At 44.2% G+C, this 12,066-nt stretch overlaps 1 long non-coding RNA gene across 1 annotated transcript; it reads right to left on the reverse strand.

Annotated features, from left to right (window-relative positions):
* Positions 1–3,908: 3,908 nt before the first annotated feature.
* On the reverse strand, positions 3,909–11,549 carry LOC307206590. Its single transcript, XR_013834393.1, has 4 exons — positions 10,930–11,549; positions 10,043–10,129; positions 5,858–5,896; positions 3,909–5,497 (listed from the first exon to the last, which is right to left on the reverse strand). It is a non-coding gene; the product is annotated as an uncharacterized lncRNA (long non-coding RNA).
* Between the last annotated feature and the right edge of the window lie 517 nt (positions 11,550–12,066).

Here is a 12,066-nt window from a genome sequence, read left to right on the forward strand (position 1 = left end):
GCTCCATGTCCGCTTCTCTGGAGCAGCAGAAAACAACCTTTCTCCCTCCTCTATGTGACATCCTTTTATATATTTCCTTTTATATATTTCCAATTCTCTTGCCTACAATGTCTGAGGCTGGGTCTGCACTCTTTGGATGGGAAGCGTTCTCTGCAGCCTGCTATCCCTACTAATTTTCAGAAGAGCATCTTCTGTAAATACGGGTGGAAATCAAACTGGATGAAAAAGAACACACAACGTCTGAAATTGGCTCAGGGGCACGGCAAATCACACAAACTTCATAAGAGAGAAGGATAAAACAATCAAATAGGACGCGGCTGGAATCTTTCTCCCTGCTATGAAAAACATTTCTGTAGGAGTGATTGACAAAGTGAGGAACTTTAATAAAGACAACACATCTACCAGATCAACAAACTAAGAATTAGTGTTGGAGAAAGCAGGATGTTTTAGATCTCTAGCTGAGCTCGAGGTACATAAATAACTTTTATTAATTTTGCGAAATGAGGCCTTCCTAAATATTTAAGAAATTTATTGCCGGCTCCAGAATAGCAGCCAAGTCCTTTTTTAATCAGTCATCTGCTCATAAAATGCACCTCAGCACACAAGCCTAGCATTTAGGGGGGACAAGCACAAGGCCTGTCACTGCCATTTGGGGGCCATGATTTGATGTTTATTATGTCTCTCATATTTTAAGTGCGCCTTCTCTCTCTCTCCCTCTCTCTGTCAGCATCTGCCTCTGGCTTATCCTCAGGCAGCAAGCAGAGAGCATTAAGGAATGCAAATGTGATCGTTTGCCATTTGGACTTGCTGTCTTGTGTGTTTGTGACGAAGCACCAGAGCTGAACCTATACTTCTCCATAGCTTCAGCTCAATGGCAAACTTCAATGGGCAGTGGTGGCTGTACATTAACCACCAAGGTTAAATGTGGTGGTTAATTTCAGTGGCAGGTAGCATGGTGACAGTGGATAGAACATTGGCTTTGGGTCAGGTGAGGGGTGGTAAACCTTTTTCAGTCAGGGACAACCCACACCGACAACCTTCAGAGGGCTTCATGGCAATGATAGGTGTGGGCGGGGCAACAGGTGACCTGCCTTTGCAGAATGAAAGTCATAGGCACCCACAAATGACACTCATCACGCCATCCTGCAAGCAAAGAGGCATTATCAGTCAGGGAAAAAGCACTCAAGTAGGGCACAGAGCACAGCTACTGAGGTGTGCAGCTTGGAGATAAGGGTGTGTGGACTGGGAAGGGGGCATGGTCACGGAAGACTTCTGAGGGATCCTGGGTTTGAGGTTCCTCACGGCTGGATTAGGGAGACTCTCAAATCCTACCTGGCTGTGTAGGTGTCATGGACTGGTTGGACATAGTGGAATGGTGGGAGTCACCAGCTGGGGAACCACCAAGGGTGAAGGTTCAGAGCCTGGGAAGGTGGTATGAGTGGTCAGAGGGAGAAGCGTGGGAAGAGGAGGTGTCAGAAGCTGAAGAGGTAACAGGGCTTAGTGAGATGGGAGAATCAGTGGCAGACAGAAGTCCAGAATCAGAGGCAGGAGCTGAAGCAGGTAAGTGGGAGGAGGGACACCAAGAGGCAGAGATGAGTCTGGCTGGTGAAGAGTCATGGGTGTCTACCGTTCCTTCTATGACAAGCTCGACTCCCCGCTGGACTCCCAGACCCAGAAGAGGCATGAAAAGGGCGGAGGAGAGGTTGACTTCACGCAGACACAGTCTCCCATTGCTTGGGAATAGCCCTGGAGAGGAGGGGACATAGACAGCTGTGAGGAGGCAAAGACGTCCAGTTTCAGCAACTGATTTTATTGAAGGAAGACCACTGGGAATGAGCTGCAATGCTCAATTAGGCCTGACACTCAACCAAGTCTGTGGAGATTGTGTTTTTGTTAACAAAGAGTTAACTCCATCTTTGAACTTTGTGATTGCTGACTGACACACTCGTGGGACAGAAGGTAAATATTGTAGCCTAGGGCAAGTCACAGGCTTCTTACCCCATGCCTACCCCACAGAGCTGTTTTGAGCATAAAACAGGTTGAGTCCCTTGCTGTCTTGCTACCCTGAGTTCCTTAATTCAGAAAAGGGACTCTGCTGTCACTTAAATCAGGATGGGTAACTCAGTGGTTCCAGAAAATGCCAGTCGGGAAGAACCAGAGAGTGGATGGTGATGGCGGGCATAGAGACAAGACACAAACATACATCATTTCTCTTTAATGGTCCTTGATTTCCCCAAAGAACTCTGGAGTGGACATTGTAATTTGATGAGGAGCTGAGGTCCTCCCCTGGCCCATTGTAGACCTTCAGATTCTCATGAATTCCTGAGAAGAGCAGCTCTTGAATGAACCCATTTTGGGCTGTAATTGTATGAACACAAACATGGGTATAAGACCCACTACATTCCATGGAAGTTACTTCTGAAAGCAAGCATAAATAGAGCTGTGCTGTGTGTGATGTTGATATACCCCAAAATGCTGCTAAGAAATATTGGCATGTGGTCTGCCTCTTATAAATGGTCTCTTGGATTTCAGCTTCAGAACCTTGTAGGAGTTCAGTCCAGGTTAACCATGGGGTAGAAGAAGAAGAAGAAGAGTTTGGATTTGATATCCCGCCTTTCACTCCCCTTCAGGAGTCTCAAAGCGGCTAACAATCTCCTTTCCCTTCCTCCCCCACAACAAACACTCTGTGAGGTGAGTGGGGCTGAGAGACTTCAAAGAAGTGTGACTGGCCCAAGGTCACCCAGCAGCTGCATGTGGAGGAGCGGAGACTCGAACCCAGTTCCCCAGATTACAAGACTACCGCTCTTAACCACTACACCATACTGGTATTCTGGATTATTATTATTTTTTTTTCCAGTTGGAGGCAGAGTGCTCATGCCATTTCACTAATAGATGAGAGAAGGATTCCTCTTCTGCTTCAGTGATGTGATCATGCAAGGGGAAACAGGAGAGTTTCTCACTAAATAAATACTTCTAAGAGAACATCAAGACTATTTCCCCTCCCCTCAATGGCATTAGAAATTCTTCCTCCTTCTAATGCCCTGGAAGAATTTGTCCCCTGTGAATTCCAATATGTAGTGACTTCATCCACATCTCCTAGATTAATATGGAGATTAGAACAGATTTTCCACCTCTCCACATTTTGAGAGGGAGTTCTTGGCTCCAGAACTGTACCAAAGGGATATAAGCTGTGCCTATTAGAAATGCATCATTGGAAGGAAAATACATTTAGCAATGTGTATGTGGTGAATAAATATGCTTTAAAATATGCATTTAAATATGAAGCTTTGTGTGGATTAAAACACCTCCACAGATTTATGTGGAAATGGTATAGATTGGATTTATGAAGGAATGAATACACAGCTAGCAGAGGCTGGGAACAGACTGAACCATCTATCCGTACCTGTGGGTATCCATGCTTTGTGTTTTTGGAAGTGTCAGAGAACATAGCATTATCACCAAATCTGTTGCAGCTACTCAGGGTGTGACCAGCTCTGTATGTGCACATTATGTGGTGAACCAAGAGGTAAATCAGAGACTCTGAAGCTTCCAAGTGGCTCTGGGATTTCAGCTCTCCAAAACAACAAATGGATGTTCTCTTCTGCCCTGGCCAAAAAAAAACTTTTAAAAAAACAAGCTGTCTGGGGAAAGGCCCAGTGACAGAGAGGGGAGGGAATCTTTTATTGTGATGGATAGCTCTAGCTTTTAATCACAGTGAGTTATTTCCCCAGGGCACTCCAATCAGACGGACTGGGAGGAGGGATTAATAATTGTGTTTGTTTTTCACATGGAACTGTGCTTTCCCTTCCGCAAATCAATGGAAAGACACTTTTCAGATTGCTGCCTGATAAATCTTGTGTAGAAACGTTTAATGTGGTTTGCTTGTGTTTATTGTGGTTTGCTTGTTTTGCACAAATTTGGGTGATCAAAAGAAAAAAGGGGGGGAGGCTACACTCCATTCAGGAACGAGCCAGAAATAATTACAAGCACAGCCAGAAAAGTAATGAAAGCATCAAGTGTTGGAGAGAGAGATTTGGAAGAGAGATTCCTACTCTCCAGTAGCTGAGTTAGTACAATGACAATTGCTCCAAGCACTTTAAAATTTGGTTAGATTAACATCTGCCCTCATCCACCTTTAAGCAAATGCTCCCCATGAAAATAGTTAGGCTAGAATAAATCTCAGATGCTTAGCTTTGCAAATAAGTGAAGAATTAAGTCACAGAGTTTCAGGAGTTACAGCAAACAAGTCTCCATCCATTGGCAGTAAAATGATGAAGAACAAAAGTTCCCAAACAATTTAAAAAGAAAACTTGTTTCCTTACAAAAAGGATCATGTAATCTTTGGGTCAGCAGGCTGTAAAAAATATTATTTTAGAGAGACTTTTCATTCATGTGCAGCATTTTGCTAACCTGGGAACCAAAACACATGACTGCTTTCTTTCTTTCTGTCAAAGAGAGACAGAAAGAGGGTGGAGCAAAGGCTGCCGGGAACCTGCTAGCTTCACCCACTGGCTATCTGAGCTCTGGGCTCAGGTTAACCCTTTCGTGCATGCAAGTGTGAGCCAATAACTATATATTACAACATTGAGGAAGTAGTGGGCATGGAAAGAGGAGTCGCAGAAAGTGACAAGTACACTCACTACCAAACACCAAAAGAAATAATTTGCAACCCTGAGTGCTGCAGTTTGGGACCTGATTTCCCTCCATTCATCAGATTATCCTTGTATTGGGTAAACCTAAATTTAATATACGGAAGCATCAAGATTGGTGTTGTTGGAAGGTAATGTCATGTGAACTCTACAAACTACATGGAAACACAAACAGCTGTAAATACACAGTAAACTGTGGGTGAGTCCTTCATTCACCCTGGAGGGGAACCACCTGCTTTTCAACTTCTGCAAAAAAGAAAAAAGTTACAGCCACTTTCAAAATTTCCCATTTGTAATGAATGAGGAGCATGTAATATCATTTTATACAGAGCAGCTTGGAACCCAGAGCACAGATCGAAGAGAAGTGAGCACAGAGTGTCTCAGAAACAGGTTAGAATTTTTAAAAATTACACCAAATTAGATGCAATGGTCTCTGCATATCAGATGATCACCCACCTTTGAAACTTGGCCTACAGGGGTGAGGGAGAGATAAATATCTGGTCCACAGGCCTGAAAATGCCCTCCCCCTTTTGAGTTAATAAAGAACACTTTTTGCTCATAGAAGTAAGCTTATGTTGATTTTAACAAATACAAAGTGATCTTGTGAACATGGCCTTTGGTTCCTTCAGAGATCATCTAATTGCAGGGCTGAATCGGGCAGTGCTGTGATCCTAGTTGTTGAATGCCCAGCTCCCGACATCCCATCTCTCATCTCATCCCGACATCTCATCTCTCCAGAGGTATCCTAGTGAGTGAGTGAGTCTGATTTGCTTTTAAAGAGACTTGAAAATTGTTAAGAAACCCAGGGTGTAAGCAGCTGGTTTCCCAAAAGGATTTCACCATGTTTCCTGCAGGCAAAAAAGATCAGATGGTAACTTCTTTTATTCAATGGAGACCAAGCTGCTGCTCAACACCCCCCCCCCCAGTTACCTAATGGATTAATATCGCAAGTAAATGGAAATGACTCGCAGAAGGAGTCATTGCATTTGGGGGGAAACGTATTACTTTCGCATAGATGTTTTATTTTATCTGCTGCATTCTTGCCCCTTAACATCAAAATTAAATGTGATCTTAACACCCTTGTTCTTGCTCCTGTAACTTGTTATTTGAGAAGAAACAGGAGCTTCCATAGTCTCCCTGAAGTGCAATTCACACAAGCAAAGCAAGCATCCCGTCTTACGGAAAAGAAAAAGAGGTTCGGTACTCACCGAAAAAGGAAATCGAATGAGAATACTTTGCCAGCTACGCTGTAAAAACAAGAAATGGAGCACGAATAAGGCACTGACATCAGACTCCAGAGAGGGATGCAACCTGTTCATGATGAGACCCGTGGTAGCCTGAGCAGATTGAGAAGCAAGGGATTGGAACATTGTCACGCCCAGGAGAAACTCGTGTGTTCGGGCTTTAGGGCAGAGATGGGGAACCTCAGGCACAGGATTATAACTGGCACCTAAAAGCAGACAACAATGGTGCCAGGTGTGCTTCCTTGGGGAGAGCATTCCACAAGTGAGGAGCCACCACTGAAAAGGCCTTTGCTTGTGATGCCACATTCTGGACCTCCTTTGGAGAGGGCACACAAAGAAAGGACTTGGACAATGCATGCAGTGTCCAGGTTTACATACTCTCCAACATTTCTCCGATGAAAATAGGGATGTCCTGTTCAATGATGATGATGATACCACAGTGGTACCTCAGTTTACGAACTTAATCTGTTCCGCAAGTCCATTCTTAAACCAAAGCCTTTCTTAAACCGATGCGCACTTTCCCTAATGAGACCTCCCGCCGCCGGTGCCCTTCTATCATTCGGCTTCCATTCGTAGACTGAGGTAAAGTTCGCTAACCAGAACACTACTTCCTGTTTTGCAGAGTTCGTATTCTGAATAGTTCGTAAACAGGGCTTTTCTTAAACCGAGGTATCACAGTACTACCACTGCTAATAATTTTATTATTTATACCCTGTGCATCTGACTGAGTTTTCACAGGCAATCTGGGCAGCTTCCAACATATATAAAAACGTAATAAAACATTAAACATTTTTTAAAAAAACTTCCCTATATGGGGCTGCCTTCAGATGTCTTCCAAAGGTTGTATAGTTACTCATCTCCTTGGCTCAGGGGCAGTGCTGGATTTTCATATAAGCTAAAGAAGCTATAGCTTAGGGCCTCACTCTCTTGGGGCCCACAAAAAAATTAAAGGAAAAAAACAACCTGGATGTACATTTCCAAAATAGAAGATAAAAAACAAATAAAATAAAACCTACATACAGCAACAGGGTTTTGTGTTGTGTAGGCTCCTATGATGCAAGTCATGGGCCCCGCCTGCTAGCCTGCTCCCTAAAATATCCCTGGTTTGCTAATTTTTATATATAGGGTGCCTACATTCTGCATGTACAAATGGCTTTGGATACCTATTAGGTCCATAAATTACCAAATAGCATATATTCAACACAAAAAACAGCAACAATTTGTTGCTGACAGACAGCTGGACATATAAAGGGCCCCATTACCTTCAGTAGCTTAAAGGTAAAGGTAAAGGTACCCCTGCCCATACGGGCCAGTCTTGACAGACTCTGGGGTTGTGCGCCCATCTCACTTAAGAGGCCAGGGGCCAGCGCTGTCCGGAGACACTTCCGGGTCACGTGGCCAGCGTGACATCGCTGCTCTGGCCAGAGCCAGAGCCAGAGCCAGAGCCAGAGCCGCATACGGAAACGCCGTTTACCTTCCCGCTGGTAAGTGGTCCCTATTTATCTACTTGCACCCGGAGGTGCTTTCGAACTGCTAGGTTGGCAGGTGCTGGGACCGAGCAGCGGGAGCGCACCCCGCCGCAGGGATTCGAACCGCCGACCTTTCGATCGGCAAGTCCTAGGCGCTGAGGCTTTAACCCACAGGGCCTCATCAAACCTAAATCCTGCCCTGCTCAGGGGTAACTTAACTCCGTACCCTCCAACGAAAATAGGGACATCCTAAGGAAAAGCGGGACATTCTGGGATCATATCAGAAACTGGGACAGCTTCTGTAAATCCAGGACAGTCCCCAGAAAATAGGGACACTTGGAGGGTATGCATCTCCTGTTGCTATCTCCTGTGCACCCCCAATTGTCTTGGATGCGATGGTGGTTGGGAGAACCCACAGAAAAGCATGCTATAGGGGGAGGAAAGGGAGACCGTTCCATCTGGTAAGCTGAAAGAACGGTCTCCACAGTGCTCTGTTGAATTCTTCCCAGAGATTCCTCGCCCAATCCGCATCTCTCATTTTTCTCTATTCCTATGGATTCACAGCATCCACCCACACTGCTGTGGTCATGCCGATCACAATAGTTTTTAGCTGTGCTGAAAATAATCTCTGCTTTCTCCCCACACCAAATCCTAGCAACCAATTAGATCATCTAATTTTAGCCACAAGAAACAATGTTTTGTGACTATCAATAAATAGCACTTAATCATATGTATTATTTCGCCCTCCAGGATACTTGCCAAGGACCTGGAATTCATCTCAGAATGCCATCACCTCGGAAAGAAAGGCAATTTTACGTTCCAATCACCATGCTTCGTGAATGACTTATGTGCGTGTTTTTGTAGCATAGGTGATTTTTTAGAACTCATGAAAATGCACAGGAAATCTCCCCAATAGCCACAAGAATACTCTTTGTCTCCCCCCCCCCTTTGGATTTGTCCCCCCCCCCGTCTTCCCCAATTTGTTTGATCAAGTAGAAGATAGAACGATTTCTGCAAATGTCCCATAGAGCAGTGCATTGATTCAGAGGGAAAGGGACCTACAAGTTAATAATAATAATAATAATAATAATAATAATAATAATAATAATAATTTATTATTTATACCCCGCCCATCTGGCTGGGCCTCCCCAGCCACTCTGGGCGGCTTCCATAAAAACCAAAAATACAGTAAAATATCACACGTTAAAAACTTCCCTGAACAGGGCTGCCTTAAGATGTCTTCTGAATGTCAGGTAGTTGTTTATCGCTTTGACATCTGCTGGAAGGGCGTTCCACAGTGCGGGGGCCACTACCGAGAAGGCCTTCTGCCTGGTTCCCTGTAGCTTTGCTTCTCGCAATGAGGGAACCGCCAGAAGGCCCTCGGCGCTGGACCTCAGCGTCCGGGCAGAATGATGGAGGTGGAGACGCTCCTTCAGGTATACTGGACCGAGGCCGTTTAGGGCTTTAAAGGTCAGCACCAACACTTTGAATTGTGCTCGGAAACATACTGGGAGCCAATGTAGGTCTTTCAAGACCGGTGTTATATGGTCTCGGCGGCCGCTCCCAGTCACCAGTCTAGCCGCCGCATTCTGGATTAGTTGTAGTTTCCGAGTCACCTTCAAAGGTAGCCCCACGTAGAGTGCATTGCAGTAATCCAAGCGGGAGATAACCAGAGCATGCACCACTCTGGCGAGACAGTCCGCAGGCAGGTAGGGTCTCAGCCTACGTACCAGATGGAAGTTAAAACTAGGTCACCTTTTACTTTATTGCTGTAACAGCAAGAGGGGGAAAATGGATTTTAAAAGGGGGGAGCAGTGGAAGAAATAAGATGTAGTGAACAGGGAAAAGGGTATCTTAAACTGGGGAATGAAAGATCATTATGGATATAATCTCAGCACTCACAATTAGGGGTGTGTTTTGGGCACAATATTGGACTGGTATTTGCAGCTTTGGAAAGCAGACTGATCCCATCTTGGAGCTACGTAATCTGTGTCTTTTTCGGCCAATCCAGCATTTTATTTCCCTGTTATTTCAAGGGATTTCAAGTCACTGGTCTGAGAGTGGAGCTGTTCCACCCTCCTCCTTTCCCTGGGAAAACCCACTCTGAGAGTAAGGATGTAATTGAAGCGCTTCAGGTAAACAGCTCTAGGCTAAAGGGGCTGGAATGCAATGCCAGAGAGAGAGAGAGAGAGAGAAAGAAAGAAAAAGAAAGAAAGAAAGAAAGAAAGAAAGAAAGAAAGAAAGAAAGAAAGAAAGAGGTATATTTGTCAGCTCTGATTATAAGTTTATTTTACTTCTACAATGCTGAACCTGTGCTGGACAGCACAATACATTGTATAGATATTTTGGCTGTATCTTTGGTGCTTTTGTTCCATTTTTTGAAAAAAGTTCTGCAAGTTAACTTTTGAATTAAACTTAAACAATTAAACTTGACAAGGTTTTCATTCCAAAAGGACTCAGTTTTCATGCATTCAGTCACTTCAAACGGCACAATTTTAATATTAATATCTGCAACAGATATAGTCCCTGGGTATGTGCTAAATTTCAACCTAAAAATGTCTCCCCACTTTCAAAGACCCATGCCAGAGAAGTAACCCCTTCCAAAAAAACCCCACAACCATCATCCAGTTTTGAGACCCCTCCACAACATTGCAAGATTTCCTTATAGCTTTCTTCTGACCCCACACCCCGCATTGTGCTAGAGAAAGCTCTCTCAGAAAAAGTTCTTTCCGCTTTAGCATGCACAGAATAATTCAGTGTTTGTGCACTGTACAATAGAGAATGTGAAAAAGTCATTCAGGAAGTTCCATGGGCATGCCAAAATAAGGTGCACACGTACACACAAGCACACTACTAAAGTCATCATCATCATCAACCTTTATTACGGTCCAGAGACCCAACAAATCGTTACAAAGCAATACACAATTCATACAGCCTACCTCCAGGTTAAACAAGCATTTCGTTCAGAATATAGGGATCATTGGTTCTTGCAACCACCGATAAAAACTTGGCCACTGCTAATGTTCTAGCATTTGTCTGGTCTTCCAATAGGAACCCGACATAGTGAGCCTCTGATTTTCCTGGTAAAGGTACCAGCAAGGGTAATATCAGTTCAGCCCTGGCTTGCTCATATTTTGCACATTGCAACAAAATATGTTTTATGGAATCGATGTCTTGAGCACACGAGCAAAGTCTGTCCTGGTAGGGAACTCCTCTCAACCTGCCATCCAACACTGCAGAAGGAAAGGCGTTTAGTCTGGCTTTGGTGAAAAGCCTTCGATAATTTGGTACTGTCAGGTTTTTAATGTAAGATGTTAACTTAAAGACATGCCCATATTGTACTCCTACTGCCAGCGGACTACAGACTACATTATGGGACTACATTATCCCATACTAAAGTAGTATTATGGACTACTTTATCAGAGGAAACCTCTAGGCAGTTCAAATAAAACAATATGAGTTAGGTATTAAAAATACTAAGAAAACAAAACTTTAAAGGCAAATTGATATATCACCCCCCCAATATAAGTAAAACCAGCAATGTTAAGGCAAAAAGAGTAAAATTACATATCTGAGTAGGCATATCAGTTGGCTCTGGGACCAACTGTCTCCTCCTCCTCCTCCTCCTCCTCCTCTTTTTCTTCTTCCTCCTTCTCCCCAGCTGCACAACTTAGGCTGAATTGCAAAAGAATTGTGGAAGAAAGGCTATAATTGACAGCAGAAAGTTCCCTTCCTGCTTCCCATCACGTGCCGAGTTGTTGTTTTTCCATCGGACAGATTGACAGGCATTGCCGACTTAATCAAGTTCTGACTAACAAGCTCAAATGGCATGATTGACGTTGACACAGCTATCTCTTAATAACTCAGCATGACGCGTAAGCTGGCGCCCTTTGGTGGTGTGTCGAAATGGAAAGTGAGGAGACAGTGATGCATGAAGTTGCTGCTGGGCCGGGCGGATTTATCTTGCCTATCCAGCTGATTTTCCTTCCGTGCCCTTTAATGCCGGGGATTTAAATTGCTCCTAATCCAGTGCCAAGGCGAGCCATTGCTGTACTCTCTGCTTTCCTATCTCAGGGTGCAGATGGGAAAGAGAGGATCCCTATCGCCACCGAGTCTCCAGATTATTACGTCGGGCGGGGATCTAAATGCTGCCGGGCTGAAATTGCAGAAAAATAGGAAATCACCCAGAGCTGTTTCCCTGAGAAGTTGCTTTATGCTGAGTCAAACCATTGGTCCACCTAAGTCTGTATGGTCCACCTCTTCAAGAATTCAGGCATGCATGCAGCCTCCCAATATTTGCTTAACTTTACTTCCTTGCTATGTGTTTTCTATGTACATAGTGTAGTGAGCTTTGGGGTGGGGGCAGGGGGTAGGTTGTATTATATCATCCAACATTTCTTCAATGGAAATAGGGATGCACTATTTAATAATAATAATAATAATAATAATAATAATAATAATAATAATAATAATACCTTGCTCATCTGACTAGGTTGCCCCAGCCACGCTTGGCAGCTTCCAACATACAGTGGTGCCTCACAAGACGAAATTAATTTGTGCTGCGAGTCTCTTCGTCTTGCGGTTTTTTCGTCTTGCGAAGCACGGCTATTAGCAGCTTAGCGGCTTAGCGCTATTAGCGGTTTAGCGGCTATTAGCGGCTTAGCGGCTTAGAAAAAGGGGGGGAGGGGAAAAAACTCGCAAGAA

The sequence above is a fragment of the Podarcis cretensis genome (assembly GCF_951804945.1).
Source record: "Podarcis cretensis genome assembly, chromosome: 17".
Classification (NCBI taxonomy): Eukaryota; Metazoa; Chordata; class Lepidosauria; order Squamata; family Lacertidae; genus Podarcis; species Podarcis cretensis.